The sequence below is a fragment of the Lepidothrix coronata genome, unplaced genomic scaffold (genome assembly GCF_001604755.1).
Source record: "Lepidothrix coronata isolate B3197 unplaced genomic scaffold, Lepidothrix_coronata-1.0 Scaffold54, whole genome shotgun sequence".
In the NCBI taxonomy this organism is placed as follows: domain Eukaryota; kingdom Metazoa; phylum Chordata; class Aves; order Passeriformes; family Pipridae; genus Lepidothrix; species Lepidothrix coronata.
In genome coordinates this window covers 2,456,369-2,473,091 of record NW_016690234.1, presented here as the reverse complement: position 1 = coordinate 2,473,091, position 16,723 = coordinate 2,456,369, and the positions used below count along the sequence as shown (strand labels likewise).

Here is a 16,723-nt window from a genome sequence, read left to right as displayed (position 1 = left end):
CGCAATTATATCAAGTTATTCTGCCGACATGAATCCTGGCGATACAGACTCAGACCAGCAAAGCTGATTAGTAGTGTTGGAGCTCCCTGCATGCTCCTCCAAAACACAATTAAAAAGAGTTTTATTCCGAGTAACACGGGGGTTACAGGGTCAGAAGAGTTTCCATTTCAAAAGGCAGCAGGATACAAACTAGCAGGAAGGGGAAAGCAAATTGCCCAGATTTTGTGCTAGAAATATGTGGGTATTTAAGCTGGTGGACTTCAATTCCTTACCAAAATTTTTATCCCACCATTCCTAAGGAAAATAGGAAAATGGGTACAAAGGTAAACCTTTCTATATTGTCATGGCAATAACCCTGCTTCCCCCTGAAGCAAGTACAGGTTCTGCCACCTTGCTTCAACTTTGGGCTTCCCCATAGAGTCTTACAAAGAACAGATAATAATCCTTTTGACTTTCTACATTTTAAAATTTATTATGATTAAAACAGAAAAAAAAATTAAAAATTGTACAGGAAGATCCAGTAAATAGTTTCTTGTCCAGAATTGCTTTAAGGAGCCAAAAATGCAGTCTCCTAAGCCAACAAAAAATAGAAATATTGTCCACTGCCTGGCAGTTGGCAAGTGCACCTTGTCCCAGAGTTCTTTCTGTGGCCCAGTCTGGTTGCAGTCAGCTGCCTTCCTGCAGACTTCATAGAAGACTGCTTTAAGGAGATTCTGTATCTACATATTTTATGTTCAGTTTCTATGAAATTAGATTCTGCACAGAGGACAAAAACGGTGGAGATTTTCTTGGCTAGAGCTTAGAGGAGCAGAGCTGTTGGATTTCACAGAAACCAGCCAATAACAAACAAAAAAAAATCCTAAATGTCAGTGAAAGCAACATGGAAAGTGATTTCATCTAAATTTGAATGATGGACAGATCTTGCAGGGTCAGTCTGATTTGGGATTTCCAGAAGCTTTCCTCAGACCAGGGTGACCTTGTCTCCAACTCTCTGAAGCCATGGGAAAGGGAGATCTTTCCTCAAACACTGCCAAAGCAACAGGCTGCTTCTTCATTCCTGGCTTTTCTGCTAACATAAAGATAGAAGCAGAGAAGGGCTTTACTCCATAGTTTCTCTAAATACAGCTACAGAAATAAAACAACCCTCTTCTGCATAAACTGATTTCCAAATATTTGTCATATTACTGGAGCACAAAGAAACATTCTTATTATTAAAAAAATAAATTAAAAAATTCTAAGATGAAGCAGATCCCAGGTTTGTAGGAAAAAAGACAAACAGTTTTGGAATCTTGCAGCCAGGCTTTTGTGTTTATCCCCTCTCCTGACCCTACATGCCATGGAAAAGCTTTAGCTGTACAACTTGAAGGATGCTCATGTGCTTTTATACTCAAGAAAAATGTTTTTGTAAATAATCACGCCTTTTCTGCTTTATGAAAAGCCTTTTTTTTAATAAGGAAAATATAGCCTAGTTAATATTTGTTTTAGTAATCAGATCTGGCCATGAAAAAATGGAACAATTACAAAAATGGCTGTAGAAAATCCTGCATGTCTCCAGATTAGGAACAACAGGATAGTTCATCACCAGGCACTGCTGACATTGAGTTTTCTAACCAGATAAAATGTTTAGCAGTAGTTATATCACTGCCAATTCCTTTGGTTAGTAGCAGAAAGGTGAAACCTGGGATATGTTTGCTTAGAAAAAAAGAGGTGTTATTTTTCCTTTTTGTTACGACCTTAAAACATTGTATCTAAACTATTTATTCTACATACACATTCAAAACTACAAATGAGTAATTATATATACTTACATATATAATGTTATATAGAGGGTATATTATAGCATTCTATATTATATATATTTAATGTACATTATTCTATTGCAGAATCCTATATTGAGTCATTTTTATAGCACAGCATTATCTGATCCCATGCTGCCTAGGATTAGCACTGCAAATATTCTAAAAACCAAGCTGAAGTTGTTAGTGATAGTACAATATCCTTACACTTGATTTATAAACAAATTTTAATAAACTGAAGATATCAATGCATTAATTGCTCACCTCACTCTGAACAGAGCCACATCCACATGCCCTTGTCCCTGCAGCCAGGCTGCTCTTCACTCCCTGGACTCTGATGTCTCAGGTGTAAATGCTTATCTGTTTTTTAAGAAAGCAACAGAATTTTAACTGGGCCTCAGAACTTGGGGTTTTGTCTGTACAATGATTAGACATTAGTGATAACTAGACTCCAAGCACTGTATTGTTATTAATGCTTCCACAGTACTGGAAACATTCCAAACCTGGAGACGCAGGAAATCCATGAGTTATGGGCCTCACGCCCAGGTCTCCAAGCAGAATTTTCTCCTCTCTTGCAGGCAACTGTCTCCACACCTGGTCCAAGGGTTTGGTCCCTGTCGCTCTCTGCAGAACCACCTCCCACTCCTGAATCCAGCTTCCAGCCATTTCTGCAATGTGCCTCAAAGCAGTTTTTGTTGTTCCATGAAACCCTGGTTCAGGGAACATCTCACATTCACAGTGACTTGTGAAATGCTAACTCAGAGAAAACCAGTAATGTTTGGCACAAGGTAATCCTGTAGGGAGAATGCTGCTTGGCTTTTATATATTAGTTACATATATAAAATATATTATTTTATATATATTATTATGTATTATTTTATGTAACTATTTTGCAAAATGCAGAACATGTAAATCTATGTGCTGTCCTTTAAAGAACTGGCATCCTAAAGCAAAGGTTCCATGTCAGCAACATCAATGAGCATGAATTCACACCACAAAACTGTGATATTCTCAGCTGAGGCTGCAAACCCCTATCCCAGTGCCCTTTCCCTCAGCCTTGCCCTGTCAGCCCTCCAAACCCACACATCCTGCTGCTTCCTGGTGCCAGCCGGAGACCTGCCACACGCAGTGCCCCAGCACTGCTGAGCTCAGGTGACAGACAGCCTTTGTTCCCAACTTCTTGGAATTTTTCAGCCGCAGTGAGACAACCCGGGGTTTGTACTTCATCTCACAGAGCCTTCCCCCACCTTCAGTTCTGCAGCCTGCAAAGATTGCTTTTCCCACGCTTCCTTCCCCAGCCCTGGCCCTTGGGAAAGAACAAGCAAAATGTTTACAAGAGACAGACTGGTCACAAACTGCGCCCTGCCGAGGGTTTGGTAGCAGCGTTCCTGCTCCCTGTGTAACCAACATCGAAGATCTCCATTTTTAATCATCCGAAATCAGCTTTTTTTTCATTTTCAGCCCAGCTAGTTGAGACCTCCCCCACCCAGAGGATGTCAGTAGGGCAACGCACTGTTTTTCACCCACAGAGCAGAGCCCATGATAAATAACACTCAGAGCTCTGTGAGGATGAGTGTCCTCTGCAGCTCACAGCCCAGAGGCTTCATTATTGCATCGCCCATAATTCAATTCACCCTTCCTAAAAGGTCTCTTTCTGCACCCAACCCCCACCCCTGAAAACACGTCCCACTAATAATTCCCGATTAATGCCGTCAATTACCAACTCTCCCCCAGCCCCTCTCCATCCCCTGATTGGGCTGGAATGGAAGGGAAGCAGCATCTAACCGGGGAGGAATAGAAGTAGGGGTAAAATAGCAATAAAAAGTAATTACATAAAAATGCTAAACATATTACATCTGTTAGTTTGCTGAGCCCAGTGGGCTTGACAATTCCAGGTTTTTACCATTGTCCGCGCCCAGACAGACAAGAATAAGAGAAACAGGGAAAGGATCTTTCAATAAGATTATTAAATCAGTGCATGAAAAATAAGTCGTCATTACATTGCAAAAGGGAGAGAGAAACTCGCTGAAATTTCTTTCTGCAGCTTTGCCTTTGTGATCTGCAAGGTGCTGTGCTCCTGCTTACACTCTGTTGCCCTGGCAACGTACTCCTGTAAAATAAAGATTATTAAAGCGCATATGATTATTTGGCCGCACAGTGAATGAGGCAGCCGCTTCTGAAATTCCTTATCAGAGAAATTCAATTTTAGGCCAAATTGTGTTTTCACTGCCTCTCAGCTTCTCCCTCCCCCCCCCGCAATACCAATAAACCCATCATCTCCCCAGCTGTACATGATACTTTGTCACTAACTCTTTCATGCCTTTCCTTTCCCATTCCAGGTTTTATTTTTATTCTGTCAAAGCAGAATGCTCTTCCCAATTTGTAGAAGGTTTTTCTTCTTTACAGGTTTTTTCTCCTCTGCACAGCCAGCAGCCTCCTTGTGCGCTGTGGCAACGGGAGGGACATCCCCCTCCAGCCCAGACCGGAAGCCAGGGCCACATTCCAGCTGGGATCTCTGGAAGGTGAAGGGTGAGCTCGGAGGGGTCACCTGAAATGTCACAGCACACAACTGCCCTTCACACCTAGCGGAACTTCATCTGATGCAGGGCCTAGGTGGCCCCTGCTTGCAGCTCATCCCTGGGGAGCTGCTGCGCAGCCCACAGAGATCCCAACCAGGTGTTTGAGGCACCGGTTCTATTGGCCACAGCCCCCCCGGGCCCACTGAGGGGCTCCCCAGTGACAGACAGCCCCTGCCAGGCGGCACCAGCACGGCCGAGGCTCAGCGAAACCTCCGCTGCCCGACCCCACCGCCACCGCCAGCCCCCATAGCGGTGGCCACGGCAGCGGGCACCTGTCCCTGTCCCTGCTCCTGTCCCTGTTCCTGCCCCTGTCCCTGTCCCTGCCCCTGTCCCTGCTCCTGTCCCTGTTCCCGTCCCTGCTCCTGCCCCGCTGTCACCGCACGCACCGCTGTGGCTGCGCCCTGTGCCCGTCACCGCTACGGCTGCACAGGGCCCGCGCACGGCCCTGGGGGCACGTCCCGCCGGGTGCCCGGGTGAGGGGCCGGGGCCGGGGCCGGGGGGGCCGCCGGGCGGGGCCGGGCCGGGGCCGTGCGGCGCTGCCGCAGCACAGCAGGGGGCGCTGCCGCCCCGCCGCCGGCCCGCGCCGCAGGGCGGGCCCGGAGCGCCCGGGCCGGGCGGGGGCGGTGGCGCGGGGGCCGCACCGGGGGCAGCGCCGCGGACAGAGCGGGGCTGGCACCGCTCCCCGCCCGGGCAGCGGCCTCCTGAGCAGCCGGGGGCCTTTAGCAGCTCTTCGTGCCCTCCTGCAGTTTAATTAAAAAACAACGGCCCGATTGGGCAGGTGAATTAAAAATAAAACAGCGCATCACGCAGCCACAGCGCAGGGCCCGCCCGGGGGGCGTGGGGGCTCCCAGGACCCACCAGTGGCCCAGGTGGTCCCTCTCCCGCCTATCGCATGCTGGGGCTGAGACCCGAGTCAACGTAAACGCACCCCGTTCACCAGGCAAAAGGGATTCTGCTACTTCAGGTAGCATTAAAAAATGACGCCGACTCCAGAAAGGAAATGAAATTGCTTCTTTTAATATTAAACTTGTAATTGTTCCTATTTCTCCTCAATGTTTGATGATGGCAAGCCGAAGCGACTGACAGCCTTTGTGCAATTCTTGGAGGGCGACCGCAGTGCGGCGAGGAGGAGTGAGGATTTCTGAAGGCAGAACGGTGCAGATGAAAGCAAGCCTCAGAACTAACGTGTGTGCTTTATTTTTTAAAGATGGAACAGAGAGGAGGCACAATTACCCCAGATTTAGAAGATGTGAGTTCAAGCCCTGACCTACTGAAGCTTCCCATACCTTAGCTTCTCCTCCCTGTCTTAAAACCAGGGAATAGCTGTTGCCTACCTGGCAGATAATTGCAAGGATAAATATCTTGGAGGCTGGTTGGTGCAACAGAAAAAATGCCTAATATTGTCAACACACAGTATCTCAAATCTGGCCTCCAGTTTGCTTATAGTCAGCAGAAGATAACTGTGATTAATAACAGGGACAGGATCGGAAAGGGGACCAAACGAGGATGAGTGGGTTTCAATAGAAATAGGTTCACCAAGGCAACACCTGGAAAATTTCCTTTATATTGAGGAGGGGAGTGGTCATCCACCATCCCTTTGATAAACACAAATATATTTCAGGAAAAAAAACCCCAAACAACAAAGCAACAATTGAGTCATAGAAGCAGCACTAGACAGGTTTAGAAAATCCTCGCAGACAGCATCATTCCCTGTACAAACCAGGGCAACTTCCTGAGCTCATTAGAGAAGTGTGATTCCTGAACTCTGTTCTCCAGTCTGGCCAATCCACCTGTGCTATCTCCTAAGGCTGTTGCCAGAACCAAAACACCTCTTTGGTTACTGAGATCACTTTTGAAGGGCAGCAGAAGCCTCAGTTTCCTCTGTAAGTATGAACAGGCTCAGTTACAATCTATAGTGATTTTGGACTGCCCCAAACAGCTCAAGTTCTTCTCCTAGAATGTAAAACACACAGAGGTCCTGGTTCCAAAACATTAATGATTTGAAATAGCTCCTACAAGTGGGCAAAAAAAGTGTAAGAACAGTTAACACCGATCGGAGCAAGGGTCCACCCATTTTTTTGGTGCTAGGTTACCTGTCTGGGAGCACTTCTGGCTCACCTGGAGCAAATTACATCAGTGGTCATAGTTTCTAGGAGCAAGAAAGTCTTCTATAGACTGGAGAACCCATAGCATGGAAATAAGAGAATCTAAAGGATTTTGGGAAAAGGGACAAACAGTTGGCTGTAAATTCCCTGAGTGGCTTTATTTCTGGTGTCCACATTTTTAAAAGGACACGGGAAAATTGGAGACAGTGCAGAGTCATAAAAATTATTTGAGGACTGGAATAGCTGCCTCGGAACAAGAGGCTTAAGGAGCTCAATCTGTTTAGTTTATTAAAAAGATCAAGAGATAGCTTGATTACGATGTATAAGTACCTTCAAAGGGAGAAAATACCAGGTCCTAGAGGGCTCTTTAATCCAGCCAAGAAAGGCATAACAAGAACCAATTGCTGGAAGCTGAAGCCAGACCAGCTTAAATTAGAAATCAGGCACAGTTTTATAGTGAGAATGATTAGACATTAAAACCCCTGCCTTATCAAAGGAACGAGGATTCTTCATCTTTTAATATCTCCAAATCAAGACAGGATGCCTTTCAGTAAAGTAAGCTTGAGTTTAAAAAAAAGGCTCAGTGCAAGGGTAATTGAGCGATACTTAATGACTTATCATAGGTAAGGAAAGTTCTAACATCTTAATTTGGAATGACGGCTCGAAATTTGGCAGCACGTAACTCTGGCAACAGGTACATGCCGTCTGCACTGTGCAAGGAAATCTGCCGAGACCTGGCTGTGTTCTTTGCCTCAGAGAAAGATCAGATGGCAGGTGCCAATCAGAGACATGATAGTGTAAAAACTGACACCACTTTTCTGTATTCAGCACATTCTGTGTCCTGTGAAGGCAGAGCCATGATGGTGGCACTATAAACGAGTCTGCTGAAGCCCCAGGTCACGTGTACGAAGCCATAATAAATATAAATTAAAGTTCTGAATGATCAGACTGTGGCTGTAGTTACCAACTACAGCTGAAAACAGGACACTGGCTCGTGGGTGGAACTAGCTGCGTTTGTCCCCTTTGCTGGGGATGGATGTTCCAGGACTTGTTGCCAGACTGTCTAAACTAGGCCTAGATGCTCCATGAGAGCAGATGGATACAGGGAACGAGGCTGGACCCAGCAGTGAGACACAGGAACCAGGCAGAGAAGGCAGGATTGATCTTGTTATTTAATTACACAGCAGTTGTGGATTTGCATAAGGCTAAAATACACCCCGGTGGGTGTGAGGAAGAGTTCGTGCACCTACATGAAAACACAGGGAGCTTCCCAGCAGCATCACCCAGGGTTTTTACATTACTCTATATCTTTATGTCATATTCCCTCTTCAAAGCTTAGTATCAGTCTTTAGGATTCTTGTTGTGGAAGATCTTTGTGCCATGGCCATCATCCCCATCCTTCTCTGAACACCTAGATCAGCAGTCTCGAAGTCTCCCTAAGTAAAAAAATTTTGAGTGTGCACCCCAATGTATGTATATCTATAAATTATCTCCATGTACTAATCCATTATGTACTTTATAAAACATACACAAAAATAGGCATTTACTAAGGAAAAGGATGAAATAAACACTATTTAATTTTTTTAAAATTATTAGCTGTAAAAAATATTAAATATTAAAATATAAGAAAATATTAAAAATTCAATATATTAACTGTAAAAAAATATATATATAATGTGTCTTATACATCCCACTGTGGAGACCACTGATCCACAAGGCACCTACAACTTCTTCTAAACAGTTCTGTGCAGGTGCCTCAGATTCCCTGAAGGGAAAGTGGCAAATTACTGAAGGCTGAGCCTTGGTGATGTGACACAAGGGAACTGCCAACACTGGCATTTATAGGGAGCTAAGACAGGGCAAAACCTGACCAGCCACCACCATGCAGAACATCTTCAGGAGCTGAACAGTGCAGCCATGTTCTCAGGTAAGGCTCTAAACAAAACCTGCTGTGACAACAGAAGCACTGACCCCAGAGCCTGTGGTGAAGCCAGCTGTGGAGAGAGGCTTAGTAAACTCCAAGGTTCTTTTGTGCTGAGCGTGATATAAGATGTGGCGCAGTGCCAGAGAAACACTTGGTGCTGGATGTCAAACCATCCATCTGCCTCAGCCCTGGCAGTGGCCAACTCCCAAGCAAGCTGCTGAAGGTGAAAAAGAATTGGACCCCTTCCAAGTCTACCACTTAGGCTTATCACCAGACAGCCAGAGCCAGAGTTCTCTGATGCAGCGCCAGGCAACCAGAATCAACACTCCTGAACTTCTGAAGCGCGCCCTGCAGTCTGGGAGCCCTCCAGGCAGGCACCTGAGAGCTGGACAGTAGAGGGACTTCAAGGTGTTCTGTCCTCAGTTTCTCTGTGGAACCCTCTGGTTCTAGGGATACTCACGGGGTGAAGGAGCATGTTACTACACTATTGTTTATGAAGACCCTTTTCTACAAGATTCGGGTGGAACTGAATCAGCTGAGAGAAGCAAAAGCATGACCAAGGCACGCTCGCTCGGGGACTGCCCACCTGCATTCTCACACCAGGACAGAACCTGCATCTCTGACATTGAGGGAAAACGTTGAAATACATTTGTGCTGTGCCACCGTCTAACAAGTCTGCAATGTTTGTTGGGCATGTGACAATTTCTTTTTCAGGGCTGAACTGTTCTACATCTTCTAATCCAATTTCAGTTGACTCAGTCAATGGACTTTCCATCATTTCCTTCATACTCCCATCACGATGGGTCTCATAAATCTTGCTAATGGAGGATATTACCTGATATCTGAGATACATTTTCCTTCTTGCATTATGATCACAATACATTTCATTTGCATTCCTTAGGCCCTGTCCAAGGCAATTCTTCTCCATGGTTTCTGTTTATGCTCTTCATATGCTTATGGACAAGAACAACACTCTTCATTTATTTTGCCAAGTTAAACACATCTAATTCTTTTCATATTTCTTCATAAATCATTACTTCCAGCCCTTAAATGCAGCTTTACTCAGAAAAATTATTTTAGAAATGACGTTGCCTGGTATCCACACTTACTAATCTCCCAGCAGCTGTTCCATCATTTTTCCAACTGCCAGTGCTTTGCACTAATTTCACAATTTATTTTTTTTGTCTGGGTGCTCTACAGAGCAGCATGGGGAAAATCTTAGCTCTGTAGTGCCAACCTTACACATTTGCATCCTTCACATCATTCAGTTCCTTTTGAATTCACTTTTGCCATCTTGCGTGCAGAAATTAATACAAAAATCATTGAGAAATTTACATCCAATCTGATAGAATTCTGCAACATTGTCACTCTTTTCAAATGCAATATAATCCTTGATCAGAAGTTATGGATAAAAATATTTTATTTATTTTTGGTGTGACACCTACAATGTATTAGATGTTTTAAAAAAGCCTCTTCCTGTAAGTGCAAACCTCATGTTCTTTAATGCAATGCTGGTACCTGAGACTTCCAGTGAAATTTATGTTCCTGTGACTGAGTAGACGTTAATTCTGTTGAAGATTCACCAGCAGAATAAATCCAACCCAAGTGATCCAAACTTACAGAAACAACACACCTTAAACAAGAAGCTATTTTACTACTTTAGGTACCCAGTCATCCACACTTACTAAAAAGACTGGAACAAGCATCCAGGCAGCTCCGTCTGGGAGCAGGGTGTACCTCAGCAGAGGTGCACAGCTGGCAAACACACTTCCAAGAGCAGCAGCTTTTTAGGGAATATGCTTCACAGATCATGAGCCAGAAAAATTTGGACAATATTTTACCATGTACTGAAATACCGACTTGAATCCTTTCTCTGAGGGGAGGAATAGGAGTGCCTTGCATGGGTTCTGCAATTCCTCGCTATCTCAGCAGTTTATTATCCTCCAAATTAATTCTCCAAGTTTTGGGGAAAAAAAAAATTAATTTCTTTAACATTGAGGACACATATTATGGGTAGAACTGGTTTTCTATTTAGATTCATCCTTTCCAAGTGTTCTATTAACATCCCACATTGTGAAATGTCTCCATTACTCACAGATAGCCTTGTGCTGCTGTGTTTTCTCCTTTGTCAAGGCCCATTTATGAGATCAGTTCAGGGCTCATCCATTTCAGATTCCTGGTTGACTCTCTGTTTAGTAATGATTTCTGTAATTTCCCCCCCCATACACCATAAGCCATTTCTTATTTCGTTTTACAATTTACTCAGCCTTTTTGATTACTGTCCCTCTCTCTATGTTGTAAATAATCCTCAATATTCTGATTTTTGCCCTATTTCCTTTCATCATTTCAAGTAAAGGCGCCTTTGTACCATCAAATCTTTGAGCTACATCAATCACCTCTTGTGTCTTGTATCTTCCTTTATCAGATGAATTAGTTGTGATGTGCTTATGATATATTTAAATCCTTGCCTGTTTTTCTCTCTACTTGTGTTTGTTTTCTTTTTAAATATTTCTTGCACCCATTTCTCTGTCACTAGTTGCTTAGTTTCTTGAAATTTATCAGACTTTTCAACAATCTTGTCTTTCCTGTTATGTGCAGCTTCCTCACACACAGCAAATTCACGAATTTATTGCGTTCAAAGCTGACGTAGAGCTGCTCTTCCCCTGCTCAGACCCCACCGAGCTCAGGCAGAGCTGCAGCTCTGACAGGGAAGTTCTCCCTCTTTTCATTCCCTTTCACAAATCTCCGAGCCAGGGAGATCAGTGATGTTCTATTTCCATGTTATTGTTCTGAGCAATTACTCCAAAGATCCTACTGATACAGATTTGAAAGAGCAAGGAAAACAAGAAATTCTCTTTAATTACCAAGGACAAAATGAATACTGACACTTCAGCTGAGGATGAAAAGGATTGTTTCATGTTCCACCTCAAATTCCTCATCAGACATTGAAGTTTCCACTAAATTCTAAGGAAATCAGGGCTGAGAAGGGTCTGCTCTGCTTCTGAACATCTTAAACATGGGTTGTCTGTCACCACGCAGTGAAATGTGTGCTCTGTGCTTCCAGGGACTCCTTAGGAATGTGCTATCATATCTTATCAACACTTATCAAGTGTTGATGCAAAAAGCCCGAAGGAACACGTGTAAGCTGACTTCAGAAGAAGAAATCATGAGGAAGACTCGAGGGAGTTTAATATAGACACCAGGAGTAAAATTTGGTATTAGAAACACTCCTGTAATGCTGAAGGTATCCCAGTGACCAACAAAAAGCTCCGTGCACCTGGAGAGGGACAAAAGAGCATCAAGGCAATGCAGGGCAGACTCTGAAGAAGACTCTGCCAGAAGATTGAGCAAGTCACAAAACAGTGTCAGGCAAACTCGTACCTTTGGTTCTGTTTGTCAGAAATATGGCACTGCAGCACAGGGATAGCAAGAGCAGGTGAGAGCAGGGATTGGTAAGATAAACAGAGTTACAGTGCCACACTCCCTCATACTCATGCACTCAGGGTGGTGTTTTTATTAACACATGCATCAGGTATTTTGAGTCACAGACAGACACAGCGTTTATTAGCTGATTAAAACCAAAACACTTTTGCAAATTTAAATAAATTATAAAGCTTAAAAGAAAAAGAAGGGTTGAAGTTATTTATGATGCCGATTAACCAGCTCTCACACTGCTCACTGCTGAGTGCTGCCCAGGGAGGATGGTTGTAGGTTTTGGCAGGCTCTGAACTCACATAGGAAGACACAAAAAGCCAGTTAAGGGCTCCTCAGGCACATTCTAACTGTTTTTCAAAGACTCAAAAAAAAAAGAAACAAAAGAAGAAAACAGAAAACTCTACCAGCTGAAACTGGTATATGTAAAAAAAGAGAACAGGACCCTCCAAGAAGTGGGCTATATATTTCCCACAGTAAAATCTGTGCATGGAGAGCAAAGCTATAATAGAAAAAAGCATCCAAATTGCAGTTATTGTGCCTCAATGATCTCCAGAGGAAATCTGCTTAGTCTGCAACCCAGAGGAGGATTTTCCCACCTTCTAGCTATGAAAATCTGAAACTAATTCTGTGTTCTCTGGCCACTCATAATACAGGCTCTACAATCAAAACATGATTAACAACACTGCTGCTGCTAATGAATAAGATAGAAAAGAATCTACCTCACTCTTATCTAATGTTAATTTTCCAAGAAGAAAGGGAGAGAGAAAGGCAAGGATGACAAAGTAATATTTTGAGGTCAAAGCAGGCAATTGCAATTCCATTCCATAAGGCCATCACTTTCTGAGTAGAATGAGCTGTGATTAGCAAAGGAACCTTACTAGGGGAAAAGAAAAGGTCCATCCACCTTTCAGACCTTCCTGGTTCTGAACTTGACAAACAGATATTACCAACAGCTGCATGCTGGCTAAAGAACCTTTCCCAGCTGGATCCCTGAACAAATCGTCACAGGCAGCCCAACACATAGAAACACCTTTGAAAATATTCCCTATTCATGCTCAGACCATTTTTTTCTAAACATAATAGTGGTTACAGGAAATTATAGATTCTTTCCCCATTTTTTCCATGACTTCTTCCTCAGTTCTGTCTACAAATCCAAAGTCTCCTGTCCTCCCAAAATCCAAAACAGAAAGCAAAGTATGTTTCCCTCCTCCTCTCCACCAGATCAGCACAAGCTATTCTCAACATCAGGTCAATAGCAACACAATGGGGAGAAAGCTTTTCAATATTAATTTTTTAAGTTAGTCCAATTAAAGATAACACCTTCAATCTCCCTTATGCTGCATTTTCCAAACATTTTAAAACATTGGATACAAAATGCTGATCATGAAAGAAGCTGAAAGCTAGCTGCTGAGCTCTGCCAGGAGGAAAAACTTTGTCCCTAGGGAACTGGCCAGCAATCAGCCATGTGATCCAGCAAGTTACACCAACCTCTGTCCTACTCCAAGGGCTTGCTTTAATCCAATTGTTTAGATACAGCTTGACATTATTATCCCAGATCTCATTACCACATTGCAGAGAACAGTCTGTAAGTCCTGAATCGAGAATAAAGAGCAGGCTGCAAAATACACTGTTTATTCCCGGCTACACCAAAAAACCTCTGCTAACACCAACCCATCTTTGCTTGGAGCGAGGGGTGGACAAACATGATGGAAAAAGCAATGTTGATGTAATATCGAGAAACAACCAAAAAAGGAAAGTTCAAAGCTCCTCTCTTCCCCTCAACGTTTTAGGTGTAGTTTGGAAACACCCACACTTTCACAGGAAAGACAGGGCAGGTGCCAAACTCTGGTCAGAGACCCACCTGTGCCAGGAAAAACTAATGTGCCCTCCACCTCCAATAGGCTCTTAATCAATTATGTGTTGTACCCAGGTTATCAAATTACATTTATCACTCTTGAAGCACTGTCCAGAACTATCTTCCACCTCTTCAGTTTGAGGGACCAGTGCAGGATTCTCTCTTCCTGAATAATTTGAGTTGGACTGAAATTTAGCAGGACAGCAGAAGATGGCACCAAAATCTGAGTGCATTAGTACCTGTGCACACTATTGCTTGGAATTACCATTTCATGTGATGATTTCTCACCATCTGACTCTCAGGCCATGGAAAGTGTGGCACAAAAATGCATTTATGATTTTGGCCTTTACAACTAATTCCATAAATTTTACTAGATGTTGTTAAAAAGTATTTCCCTTTCTTTTTGTAAACCAACTGTCCTCAGTTGGTTCCTGCACTAGAATAAGCAGAAACAGCAGTTACCTGTTCACATTACTCATGTGCCACAACCTGCTCTCCCTGTGCCACTGATGCAGGCACTTTTCCCTGTGCTCAATGTTATTGCCTGGAGTGTGTCAGCAACTTCCAGTTCCACTCTGCAAAAACACTGATAAAAACTTGGGACTCTGAGGATGAGGAGAAGAAAAGAAGATAAATATACACACGCAAAATAAACAGTGGGAGTAATTGCTTGCAAGGCTGCTACTGCTTCAAACTCTCTTGATTTTGAGGGCTGCTATTATGATAAAACTTGGTTATAGTCCTCTGGAAAGTGGCAACAGACTGTCATGATATCCAACATGGAAACTGATGTTATTACATGGCATCCAAGCAGCTCCACCAACCCAGGCCAGTATTCCTTCATTGCTAAAACAATGATTTAGCTCCCAGCATCACACTCAGTCAATTATTTCCACTTCCTCTTTAATACATCAATTTTTTTATATTTGTTTAAATTCTAGGCAGCAAGAATGAGAAATCTTGTCATCTTCTTCCTGAAGAGCCTCACATACTGAGCACTGCTAAATATTTGGCAAGATAAATGACAGAGCTGCTCTAAAGGAGTCATGCATTCTAGAAAATAAAAAAAACATACATCTCTTGTCTCTTTTGTCAATGTGAAAGGTGAGACACCTAAAACATGGAATGGTAAAACACTGAGGAAAGACAGAAGACATGACCATGTCAATTTAGGTGTAAGGTTATCCCATTTCCTCTCATTTCTGAGGATGTGACATGCTTAGTTTTTCAGAAAGATGTGCAAGAGACCAAAGTAAAGGTTATTGGATCATGCTGGCCTGAAATCTAGGAAAAAAGCTACCTAACTGTTAGCTTTGCACACAGGTAGTGTTGGATTTGACTCTGCTGGGGACTCAGACACAAGCTGGAAAGCTCAGATGCCCGTCACTGGCCATCAGAACATTCAACCTTTGCAGCCAAGTTTACAGGGATGTCCCACAGTACCACCAGCCTTTTGGCCAGTGAAAAGGGCACGACTTCCAAGTCACACCCTCCTTGAGACCATACTCAAACAGTGCTGCACAGGATCCCACAGAGGCTCAGTAAAGCTATGGATCAGGAGGGCCAGAACATGGAATTTTCCACCCCAGAAGCAGAGTGAACGGCTGGGTGAAGACTTCTGTATGAAGAGATCAAGTGGGGACACCTCCCTCACCACCAAAATGGTGCTGCACACCAGAGTATCCCATTAGCCCTCCCAGATGGAAAAATACTTTTTTCCCCTCAATAAAAGAACAGAGACCATTGATTTTTCTGTTTATAGAGAGCAGGCAAAAAGAGCTCAGGCAAAGTTCTTCTCCAGTACTTGTTTGAGATAGAGTGTGTGACTGGGTTTTTATATCTGAAACAATTGCATCTCAAACTATGAAGCCCGAGTGTTCTCCAGCTCACACCCATGACAGTGCAGCACCTGTGGCAGGGGGGATTCTGAGGGACAGAAACTTCTTTTCCAGAGGAAGAGGGTGGCTGGCACCTGACACAACTGGCCTTCAACTGAAAGGAAGAGGCTGCAAGGCTTTAACACATTATCTGATTTACACTATTATTCATAATGCCAAAATATTTGAAGTACAAAAAAATATTATTCCAGCTCTTTCTTGGGTGCACATTGTAGCACACTCAATGACCACCTTACCCCTTTGCAAAGGGTGGCACAGACACTTCATAAATGTTTACTCCAGGACTAAAATATTTTTGGTTCAGTTTGCATATGACTTGCTAGCAGGCTCCCAGGTTCATCTGGATTATTTGTTACATTTTTTGAAAAGTACACATATACACATACTAAATTCACTTTAAAAGGAAGGATCCTGAAAGACTGCTCTTCAGTAAACAGGAATGCCAATATCCTCCATGCTAACAGCCCTGACTGAAGCAGTTTACTTAAGAGGAGGAATTAACTCCAGGGCAGTTATTCTGCTGAATGTCAATAGACAGCAGCACTGAGAAAACCTTTTTTTTTTTTTTTTCTGTTGGTTTGGGAAAAGGAATCTTTGAAAGTAGAAAACAGCAAAAAATAAAACCAAACCCAGCAGTTATCAATGGATGAATTCTAATATCAATTATTAAAGATAATTCTAATATTTGTCTCCCAGAATATGGACTTTTTCACAGAAGAAACAGAACAGGAACATACACCCCAGACCCACCATCCTCTCCCTTACCCAGTGCAGTCAGTGGGACAGGACACAATCTTCAGGCTGAGGCATTTTTCTGTCAGCGTGTTGTCCAACAGGGAAAGGTATGGGGTGGGGGAAGGCCCACAAGCATTTCCCCCTCTCAGATTATCTCAGACATTTCATTTTGCAGACATATCACGATGAAAGTGTTCAGCCTCGAGATGGGACACTCTGCATGGACTGTGACCATGGCCACCCGCGATGGAATTTGCTGTGTACTCCCTGTAACACCCTCAGCACAGGGAAAGGATCCATAAATGCAGGGAAGGTGCTCCGGGGTTCCCTGGCAGCCATAAGGGGCAGCAGAACAGGATCCCAGGGCACATGGACACAATAATCATAAACACGGAC

General features: G+C 43.5%; 1 long non-coding RNA gene across 8 annotated transcripts in view; it reads right to left on the bottom strand.

The window, feature by feature from the left end:
- Positions 1 to 312: 312 nt before the first annotated feature.
- The window catches only part of LOC108497930, a 33,780-nt gene continuing 17,369 nt past the window's right edge, over positions 313 to 16,723 (bottom strand). For 5 of the 8 annotated variants that reach the window (XR_001875009.1, XR_001875010.1, XR_001875012.1 and 2 more), the window contains 4 exons: positions 14,157 to 14,299; positions 2,300 to 3,906; positions 2,061 to 2,156; positions 313 to 1,069 (listed from right to left, as the gene is read on the bottom strand). This is a non-coding gene — a long non-coding RNA (uncharacterized LOC108497930). The remainder of the gene's footprint in view (positions 1,070 to 2,060; positions 2,157 to 2,299; positions 3,907 to 14,156; positions 14,300 to 16,723) is intronic. The other 3 variants (XR_001875011.1, XR_001875013.1, XR_001875016.1) reach the window with 3 other exon arrangements.